We start from the raw sequence: 11943 nt of genomic DNA on the forward strand, positions 1-11943 counted from the left end.
TGGAATGCCAAGAAAATGCTCTACAACTTTCATGTTTTGAGTTTTCATAGATACTGACTTTATCAAGGTCAAAATTGATCTTGAAGTTGCTGCACGTCCTTAGCCTGCAAATGTGGATTTGACTCGGTCAATTTTCAGAAGTTTCCAGATTTGATGCACGAAAATCCCAGCTGGAAACACCACTTTTCCAGTTATATTAGGACTTTATTTTATTTTTCGTAATTAGTCAGATTTGAATATTTGTTAGGAGATTTTTTTGGAAGGGATAAAGGTGAAAGAAAGGGGGCTGAAAAGGGGGCTCTTTCTCTTTTCTCTGGGAGGACCCCTCTTTCTCTTTTCTCCTTGGAAGTTTGCATCCATGGCTCTGCGTGGCTAAAGCTTTTATTGGTCTAAGGAAACAGAAGCCTCGGAATCAATAAAACTGTGAGATTTGAATTTGTTTTCATTGTTCAATTCATGCTTTGATGTCGAATGTCCTTCTGTGCATATTTTCATGATTGTTTTCGTTTAATTACTAGGAGGCCTACTAGTTTATTATTCGTTGCAATCTATTGCTAGGTTAGATATCAAATCCGTAATTGTTTGATCCCTCTAATCTGTGAAGCAACTAAGATCTAATAATTTGCTGCGTCAGAAATTTTCAGATCTTAGGAAGAATACTCGGCTAAATCAAATGCAACCGCTTGTGTTTGTGTTGTTTAGTTTCATCGATCTCTCTAATTCTTAAGGCTGCTACTAGATTAAACCTTTAGCGCTTGTCTTGGGTTGTTTAGTAGTTAGGGTTAATTAGATTCCTTGTTTTTAATTAACTACAACTAAGAAGAGATAGAAAAATATTTCTATCGGTGGACATTCAAAGTGCAAATTGATATCTTTGCATCAATGATCAGTTGTAAAATTCCGATGGTGGATGTTGACTTAGACCAAGATTTGTTCTTTTGATTGATTTCAATACTTAAATCTGAATTCTTCTTTAGTTGTTTTATTATTTTCGTTATACTCAAAACCCCCCCTCCGTCCTTGTTCAAGTTGCATAAAACTAGGCTAGATACTCTCCGTGGGAACGATCCTTACTCGCACTACTATAGATATATTTTTAGGAGTATAGGTTTTATTTTTGGTTGCCTACGACAGCACACCAGTCACCAATGTAAATTAGACTTGATAAACAATATTAGACAACTGACAACATTTTCTTAATCATAAGGACTTCATAATCCACCAAGTGGTTAAACTAACAAGAAAAATTAGAACCACCAAAGAAAAGAACTAGATCAAAAGAATGAAACAAAATAACATTCATATAGTCCAATTTCATACATCATTGATACATCAAATCATTGAAAACACAACACAAAATGATTGATAAAACTAAAATAAACTCTAGAGTTAATTAGGTCTACACCACAGAGGGTGAGGAAAAAGAGAAAAGTAAAAGGTAATGGATAGATTTAGAAGCCTTGTCCATGTTGTTATCGATATCAATTGTCTAGTAGATAGTGCATCTAGAGCCCGAATAAAGCCTTCTTTCCCTTTTTATAGTAAAAGGGATACGCAATTGTAGAAATGACTATCTTTGTTAGTTAGTAACAATGGTTCTCGATATGACTATCTTACTTTTAAGTGTCCAAATTACTGCTAATGGGAGTTAATTGCAGAAATAACCTTTCTCCAAAACTTTGGCCAAAATGCTTTACATTCTTTTTGATAGTGTTGTTAAGAGTGCTGTATAGGTGCCTAGGCGGTCTACCTATGCACTTGTAAAGCATAGATTACTTACATAGCAACAGAGTAGACTTATATTAGAAGAAAAATAATTTTTTTTTGATTTGTACTTTCTTTCATTACCTTATTTTCACTATTATACTGAAATAATTTTTTATTTTACATAAATTGAAAGTGAAAATACATAACTTACAAGATGCTTTTACTTTGCTTATTCCTTTCCCTATTTCTTCTTACCTCGGAACCTCCTCCTTCGCATATGTATCACCAACTGGAGGGTCTTATGAAGCTTTCCAATACCTATTCTACTACTAGCAAGCCTTCAATATGCTGCCTAGTTGTTCAATGGCCCACTCTCATGTCATTCCTCTTGTTCTTGCTCTACTCATTAAAAAGATCATTTTCTTCTCTTGTCATGTTATTCCTCTTCTTCCCTTTTTATCCTTTTTTTTTGTTCATTACCCTTACAAAAATAGCTTATTGTATTTCTAGCCTTCGAAAATTACTATTTGCATATGTATCTCTTAAAACATCATATTTTTGCATGAATACATATGCGGTTATATTTTTAGTTGACAGTGTTGAGAAGTAATCATTTTAAGAATAAAATAATTTATCATCCCTTACAATAATATTCTTGGGGAATATATAACAAATGCAGGGATGTTAACATAAAAGGATAATTATGCCAAATGATATTCGGAAGGGTTATTTATTAGAATTGTTAGCCAAACATCTAATAGGAGGGGCATCCATGCAAAACCAGGGTGTTTGAGGGGTGCGTATGTAAATAGTTACTTTCGGGGTGGATATTCAATAAGTTAGATTTGTAAATGTTTATGTGCAAAGAATCCTTATTTATATGCATGGTCGAACATGAATATTAACCATATTGTTTTTAAGAGCTTTTTGCATGGATACCCTTCTAAATATTAAATTTTGCATGAATATCCTTTCAAAATTAATATTTGCATGTATACCCTTGTAAAACTCTGTTATTGTACAAATACCCCTAATATAACAGTTCTTTAACGGTGTTAAAAATATAATATTTATATGAATTAAAAATAAAATTAAAATTTGAAATGACGTTATAATCCTTACACCACTCCAACCCCCCCGGCGCGTCTTCCCCATCCCCTGCGAGCTCCTCGCCTCCGCCGTCCCCCCCGTGAGCTCCCCGCCCCCCGCGCGACACGTCTTCCCCATTCCCCGCGAGCTCCCCCCCACTTCGTCCCCCCCGCGCGGCGCGTCTTCCCCACCCTCCGCGAGCTCCCCCCTCCTCCGCCGTTCTCCCCTCACCCCCCGACGTCCCCCCCGCGAGCTCCCCCCCGCCGTCCCCCCCGTGGGCTTCCCAACCACCGCTCGGCATCCCCACCCCACCCGCTGTGGGCTTCCCCCCCGCCGCTCGGCATCCCCACCCCACCCGCTGTGGGCTTCCCCCCCGCCCCCCACGTATCAGGATCCTGATCGCGGGCGTTCGCGATGCAGCTCGCTCGCGATCTCCTTCCTATTCCTCCTAGTTCTGTAATCCAACCTATGATAAACAAAAATTCTTCTAACCGCAAAACTTATCTTTTTGTGCGATCTATCTTTCAAATTTTTCATCTCTCTCCTATCTGTTGATTATAAAAAATATTTCAATACCATGTTACCCTCTCTTCCCTTTCATTGATTTATACTATTTTTCTTTTATTAATCTGAACCAAAAAAAAATCATTACAAGTGTTAGAAGAACAATAATGATTATTGTAGCTGATTTTATTTCATTCCTATTTTTTACTGTGAACCAATATTGAAGCTCTATTTTTTGGTTTCTAGCTACATACCATATATTTTATTTGAGAATAAATCCTATTATATATTTTTGTTATATTCATGATAAAGAAACAGGCCTCTCGTCATAGAACCAAATGCATTTCCTAATAAATACAGAATTATAAAGGCTATCACATTAATAAATGTATCTCAATTCTTTTCATCTACTAAGTTTTTTTTTGCATATATACCCTTCTAAATATAGAAAATTATATGAATATCCTTGTAAAGTTACTATTTGCTTGTATACCCTTATAAAAATTTCTACTTGTACGCCTAACCATTAAGGGTATTTTAGTCATTTTAATTTGAAACCGCTAATTTTTGAACGGCGTTAGATGACATGGGTATATATGCAAAAATAAGAATAAAAAAGGGTATAACAACAAAACAAGTATTTTACGAGGGTATACATGCAAATATCAATTTTGGAAGGGTATTCACGCAAAATCCGATATTTAGAAGGGTATCCATGCAAAAAATTCTTGTTTTTAAAACTTTACCTTTTGTTTTGAAAATAGGTTAGTAAAGTTCCCAGTTGACTAGGCTTCGGTTAGATGTCCTGACAACCTTTCTTTTCAACGTAGATTTCAAAAAATTTCTGAGTTCTCTAACTCAGAAGATCATGAAATCTGAAGGAAAGGATTAAAATTAATTACTTGATTAATTTTCAGATCTACAATTAAAATTATAAAGATCAAATCTTTACCTTTGAGCGGATAGATCTTCACCGCTATTTGATGATCGTGGAAATCAGGTTCGCTTGAAGCCGCACAAGTGTCCGGCCTCTACGGGTATCCACATGAAGATCTGGATTGATCGAGGTTGCGATCTCACCGGGGTGCTAGCTTCCTTGCAGAGATTCCTTTTGATGGTTGGAACTTCTCTAAGCAATCAACTCTTGATTGTTTCCAAGAGGAGAAAGAAGGAGAAGGAAGAAACGCTTTCTTTTCTTTTCTTTACCATGGAAGAAGAAGGAGGAAGAGAGAAACACCTTTCTCTCTTTGTTTTCTTCCATGCATCTGATGAAGAGGAGGAAGAATCAAACATCCTTGCTGCTCCTCTTTTGCCTTGCGGATGGAAGAAGGAAGAGAGGGGGAGATGGAGGCCGCTCGCCTAAAAAGAACCACCAAGAATCATCCCACAGGGGGCTGCCCCCTTTTTTATTCTTTTTCTTTGAAGCCCTAGGTGTGGACTCCTCCTAAAAGTTAGGAGGAGCCGCACCAATGTTTGGCCAAAACGGGTCTTGCGTCCCGGGCATCCGGGACGCGAGTCCCGTCCATCCGGGTCGCGCATCCCGGTCATCCAGGACGCGGATCCCGGGAGCATCCGAGGAAGGGAGGGGCTCTTGCCTCTTCCTTCTAATCCTAATCAAATTAGGATTGAGGTGGCCCTTGGTTCATTGAATCCTAATCTAAGTAGAATCCAATTAGTCTCCCTATTTGATTCACATGAATCCTAATCTAATTAGGAGTCATCTTTATCTATTGGACCAAAATTAATTAGGACTCTAGGAATCCTAATCTAATTAGGACTCATATAATTTTAGTCCTAATCCAATTAGGACTCATATAATTTTAGTCCTAATCCAATTAGGACTTTTATAATTTTAGTCCTAATCCAATTAGAACTTTAGGAATCCTACTCTAAGTAGGACTCTAATAATTTGAAGTCCTAATCTAATTAGAATCTAGGTGTCCTACTCCAAGTAGGACTCTTGAACCTTATCATATAAGATCGAGCCCAACTAATTAAGTCCAATTGATTCAATCAAATTGCAATCCAATTACAATTAATTCCTTCTTCAACTCACTAACTCTTAGTGGGTTAAACTAATTACCAATCAAATTGACAATTACAAACTATTGTGATTCCAAATCACAATTCAACCATTAGATCGATCAGATCCTCTATTGTGTGTGACCCCATAGATTCTATTCTATCTGGTAGTGAGATATGTCGTGATCCCTATCACAATATCATTGAAACTCCTTTCAATGGGTTAGAACAATTCCAACTCTTCTCATTCGGGTTCACTGATCATCAAGTGAATGTCTCTGAGTCTCACAATCCACCAGTGACACCTAGCAGCATGTAGTGGCAACCCAGCAGAGTAGAATAGATGAACCTCTAGGTGCAGTTAGCATATGATACAGTCCCTCTATCGTGGATCCCAACAGGATGGAGGTCATGGATAACTCGTCAAACCCCATCATTTGTTATATGTAAAATTTATTCGACTCCAGTTCGAGATTGGAAAACTCTTTTTCCAAAAACTACCTTGGCCAAGGATTTACGAACTCAGTCTCATAAATCACATAGGATCTCTCCTAATCTATCAAGGTCGATAGATTCCATCTAGATGCACCCCTACTCCTGCAATGAACCTACTGCAGCTAATCTGCACCACAAGGACCCAAATGGATAGGGCCCATATTTATGTGCTCGTCAAACTACAGCAACCTCACTGTGAATAGCCGAGGCATTGCAGGTCAAAGGACCAGTCATACAATTGCAGCATCAAGTAAGTCACTGACGAGTGGATAGACATCCAAGTGACTACTTGCTTTGGTCACGCTCAGTACCCTTGTTCTCTAACAAGCACTTACACAATCACTCCAGTGTCCCTACACTGTGGACTCAAGACTCATCCATTTGACTAAGTGATCTGTGCACTAATCTCAGCGGATCGATCACCGTCCCTCGTGATGGATCCATCGATTAGGAACAATTCAGGAATTAATCACCAATGACACATGCCTCAAATTCTCAACTCTTGAGAATATGCATCGTCATCTTATTAATTCCTTGGACGATTCATGGACACATAAGAACATGAATGAAAAGAATGCCCATCCTAATAAATTCATTATTAGGTCAAGTACAAATTTATGTCCCAAAATAAAATAATGCGTCAGCCAAATTGGCTTCTAGGGCATATTTCTAACAATCTCCCACTTGCACTAAAGCCAATCAACCATAAATCTAAGCCCCATCTTCTCAAGATGTGCTTCAATTTTCTGCTGACTTAGCTTCTTAGTGAATAGGTCTACCACGTTGACTGTGGAGTCTACTCTCTATGCCTCTACTTATTTTTTTTCGAGATAGTCGCATATCAGGTTAAACTACCGCTCTATGTGCTTAGACTTTTGGTGAGACCTTGGCTCCTTAGCTAGTGCTATGGTGCCATTGTTATCGCAGTATAGTATTATAGCATCGGATGACATTACACCTAATTCTGCAATAAACTTCTTAATCTAGAAGGTTTCCACTGCACCCTTAGAGGTGGCGATACATTCAATTTTTAAGGTAGAATCTGTAATGATCGATTGTTTGGAACTCTTCCAAATTACCGAACACCATTGCACATATTCTAATGTAGACTTTCTATCATCAAATGTGTGTATCCTTCTACCTTTAACTCTGATCTTCTCCTAAAGACCAAGAACATGTCCTTAGTTCTTCTCAAGTACCTACGACTGTTCTTCACAACTATCCAGTGCTCGTTGCCTGGATTTGACTGATATATGCTCGTGACACTCACAGCATGTGCTATATCAGGTCATGTACATAGCATGGCATACATGAGGCTCCCTATAGCCAAAGCATAAGGGATCTTGCTCATCTGCTAAATCTCTTCAGATGTGTTGGGGCACATCTTCTTAGAGTGATTTATCCCATGCCTAAGGAGTAATAATCTCCTTTCAGAGGTTTCCATGTCGAACCTCTTCAGCACTCCCTCTATGTACATATTCTGTGATAGGACAAGCATCCTCTTAGATATATCTTTATAGACCTTAATTTCCAAAATATATGATACTTTTCCAAGGTCTTTCATAGATAATTTCTTAGACAACCATACCTTGACCTTAGTTAGCATGGGAATATCATTCCCAACAAGAAGGATATCATCCGCGTACAATACGAGAAATACAATAGCCCTCCCACTAACCTTCTTATAAACACATGGTTCCTCTTCGTTCTTGATGAAATCAAACGATTTGATTACATCGTTGAAATGAGTTTTCCAACTCCGAGATGCTTGCTTTAGTCCATAGATGGATATTTGCAGTTTACAGACCTTGTGATCACCATCACAATATCATGATATGCTGCAACAGCGAGCAATATTTGAATAGACTTCAGCATGGCTACAGGTGAAAAGGTATCCTGATAATCAATGCCTTCGTATCGATTATAACTTTTCGCTACTAGCCTTGCCTTATAGGTCTCTACCTAACTATTCAAACCTTTTTGTCCTTTTGTAAATCTAATTACAACTAATAGGTACTATACCTTCTGGTGGATCTACTAAGGTCCAAACTTGGTTGGAATGCATGGAGTCCATCCCTGACTTCATTGCTTCCAACCATTGCTCAGAATCGATGTCTAACATCGCCTCGTTATAGGTATTGGGATCCTTACCTTGATCCCTATCTCCCATGGAACACTTCCTCTTCATCCTCTGTAAGCATACCTAAGTACCTTTCAGGAGGATGGAAGATCCTACTAAACTTACGAGGTGGAGGAGATACAACATGTACTGGCTCAATACGAATAGGTTCTATAGGCACAATGACTTGTTGCTCTTCAGAGACTTTCTCTTCGAGCTCAATTTTTCTCCCACTGCCTCTATCAAGGAAAAATCGTATCCTAATGACTCTTTAGGATATCCAATAAAACGAGTATTAATTGTCTTATCCTCTAACTTGTCCGCCTGTTGTCGCTTGATGTGGGCCGGACATCCCCAAATCTTGAGATAACTAAGACTTGGATTCTTACCATGTCATATCTCATACGGTATGGTAGGAACAGATTTAGAGGAAACTCTATTCAATAAGTAAATAGCTGAAAATAGGGTATCTCTCTAAAGAAATAAGGGTAAATCAGTGAAGCTCATCATGGACCTGACCATATCCAATAGGGTCTGATTTTTCCTCTCAGACACCCCGTTGAGCTGAGATGTACCAGAAGGGGTCCATTGTGAAACTATACCATTCTTCTTGAGATAATCTCGGAACTCTCCACTAAGGTGTTTACCTTCTCGATCCGATCGAAGAATCTTAATGAGTTTTCCTATTTGTTTTTCTACTTCATATCCGAACTCTTTGAACTTTTCAAAAGCTTCAGATTTGTGTCTCATACACATATCAATACCGTGAGTAATCATCGGTAAATGAAGTAAACAATTATTTTTCCTAGCTTGCACATCGAATGGGCCACACACGTCAGTGTGTACTAGGGTAAGTATTTCAGTGGACCTCTTTCCGTGTCCTACAAAGGGTAATTTGGCCATCTTTCCTTGAAGGTAGGATTCACAAATCGGATATGACTTGAAAGTCAATGAGCCAAAAGCCCATGTTTCTCTAATTTGTTTATTCTGTCTTCTCCTATATGGCCAAGCCTGAGGAGCCACAAATACTTTAGATTTATCTCATCTCTAGATCTTTTGGATCCTATGGTACTCACTATTTGCTCAGATAATTTCACAGGTACATCCAAATGTAAGTGATAGAGACTGTCAATCATAAACCATGTGGAACTAATTTATTTCTCAAATAAATGGAACCACAGTCTTATAAAAATCTTTTTGTGCTAAACAAGATACAAAAATCAAATTTCTGCAAGTAGTAGATAACAGTTCCTAAGTATCCTGAGCATATCTGACATACCTTCTTAAGGTGTGTCATCCTTTCTTGCTTTTTATGCTTCCCATGTATGTAGGACAGATCCTCTTGCAATGGCTGTCCACAATGCAATGAAAACACTTTCCCTTGCAATCGACCCTTTTCTTGGAACTTTCTTACTTGGCCTTTTCTCGATTTTCTGCTTCTTTGCAGGCTTCTTCTTCTTCCAGGTAGACTCTCTCTTGGAAGTAGAAGCCAACTCGACAGCGAAAACTATGCCCCTTGAACTCTTCAAGGTTTCTAAGGTAGTTACCAATTTATTTAACAATTTTGTTTTGTTGCATACAGTCTTGTTCATATGATAGTTTACTATAAACTGTTCATATGAAGCTGGAAGGGATTGCGGGATCAAATCCGTTTGCAATTCCTTGTGCATGGTCATGCCGAGCTTCTCAAGCTCCTCAAAATCCTTTATCATGGTCAAACTATGATTATGGACGAACTGCCCTTCGCGTATCTTGGCCTTGAAGAGCCTTTTAGATACTTCAAACCATGTTGCGTGACTCTGTTCACCCTACAACTCTTGCATGTGATTCAATATATCCCCGGCAGTCTTCATGTTCTAATGCTGGCATTAAAGTTCATTGGACATTGATGCCATTATATAGCACCTAATTTTATTGTCATTGTTCGTCCACTTGTCATGCATCTTATGCTGATCAGTGATCAGACGGACTGGTAACGCAGAAAATTCATGGTCAAGCACACACCCTAATTTCACACAATTCAAAACTATTTTGAAATTGTAGAGCCAGTCTTTATAATTGGGTTTGGTCAAACGGTGGTTCTTTAGGATATGAGTTAAGAGTTTGGAAGCTGACTTTATAATCCTCAGAGAGTAAAGATTCTAGTTAGAATTTTGTACTTCAACTCTATTTGTTTTAAGGACATTTAAAACAAACACCTCCCACTATTTTCTCGAATCTCTTACACTCCTCCGGTAGAGAAACGGAAACCTGCGACTCTAGATTTCAAGTGGGGTGCTACGGTCCCACCAATTTACATGCCACCTCACCTAACAGTTATTGATGACACATAAATGATAAATGTACAACTCTTTGTACAATGCTTCTCAAGCAAGTTGTAGCCTACTTGGTCTCCAAGTCATAAGAACCTCACCTAACAGTTATTGGTCCCGTTCCTTGGTTAAGTCAGACCCACCATAATTTCCGCAGAAGCAAAGTCGTCATTGGGCCCTCACCTAATAGTTATTGGTACCCAACTCCACCTCTACCCCACAACATCTCATGCCAATAGAGAGGTCCAGTCCCCCGATGCAACTTGCCCACTGCATCCAGCCGAGACAAATCAACGCCGGAAAGATCTTAGCAACTCTACTACGGTGGAAGACCTTAAGACTTAATATTAGGTAATATAGTCTTAGTGATTCCAACTTTGAGCTATTCATAGGAGGTAATCGATCAATTGGCCAGTTAAGCAGGTGGGAGGCTCCCCTTACTCAGAGAGTAAGGTCCTAATTAAGTAACCACCTTTAATGCTTTCCTAGACACCAATTAGATCAATTAATCAAATATGACTAGCTCAATGCATCATTCACTCTCGACTGATTGAGGAGGTTTTAGGTCTCAAAGGATTTGCATTTAATGTAATAATCTATCCCAAACCAAATGTTATATAATTACATCTTATATAAATGTCACATTGGTTTAAGTTTACATCCTATGTAAATATGAAACTCTTTCATATATTATGTGATTACATCTTATGTAAATGACATAATTGTTTCAGTTTACATCTTATATAAATGTCCTATTTTTAAGAATTTTATTTACATCTCATGCAAATAAATTTTGTTTAACTAATACATACATCTCATGCATACATTTTAAACACATCCTCAAACAGGGGTCGACTCATATATGCTTGGAGTCAACTCGAGTTAACCTTAAGTCGACTCGAGTTGACATCCTTTAATTATCATGAATCCATGATTTGATCATATCATATTCATCTCATGCATATATAATTTTCCTTTTAAGCATAGGCATAAGCAGATAAATATATTTTTATGATCATGAATCCATGATTGATTCTTATCACATGCATCTCATGCATATAATTTCAGATCTGATAATTTTAATTTTAATCATGCTACCAACTGAATCTCTGATTATACAAGACATAATTTTTAATTGTTTCAATCTCATTGTAATTTAAAATCAACATGCAACATCATAAGAATAAAAATCAGCATGCTGAAATTTCTGAAATCTGAAATTTCAGCACGCAGAAAATTTCAGCAAGCATGAATATTAAAATTCAGATCTAATAAAATCCTAATCAAGTCTATTAATGTTAATCTTAATCCTAAAAACCCGGCTCTAATACCACTTTCGGTTTACCCTCACACGCGTTGCGACGATCGCAGCGGAAAGACGCGCGCGGGGTCGTTCATCTCATGAACGTCCAGAGAAACGTAGATTTCAAAAAAATTCTGAGTTCTCTAACTCAGGAGATCATGAAATCTGAAGAAAAGGATTAAAATTAATTACTTGATTAATTTTCAGATCTACAATTAAAATTATAAAGATCAAATCTTTACCTTTGAGCGGGTAGATCTTCACCGCTATTTGATGATCGTGGAAATCAGGTTCGCTTGAAGCCGCACAAGTGTCCGGCCTCTACGGGTATCCACATGAAGATCTGGATTGATCGAGGTTGCGATCTCACCGGGGTGCTAGCTCCCTTGCAG

Source organism: Phoenix dactylifera, unplaced genomic scaffold (assembly GCF_009389715.1).
Source record: "Phoenix dactylifera cultivar Barhee BC4 unplaced genomic scaffold, palm_55x_up_171113_PBpolish2nd_filt_p 001462F, whole genome shotgun sequence".
NCBI lineage: Eukaryota > Viridiplantae > Streptophyta > Magnoliopsida > Arecales > Arecaceae > Phoenix > Phoenix dactylifera.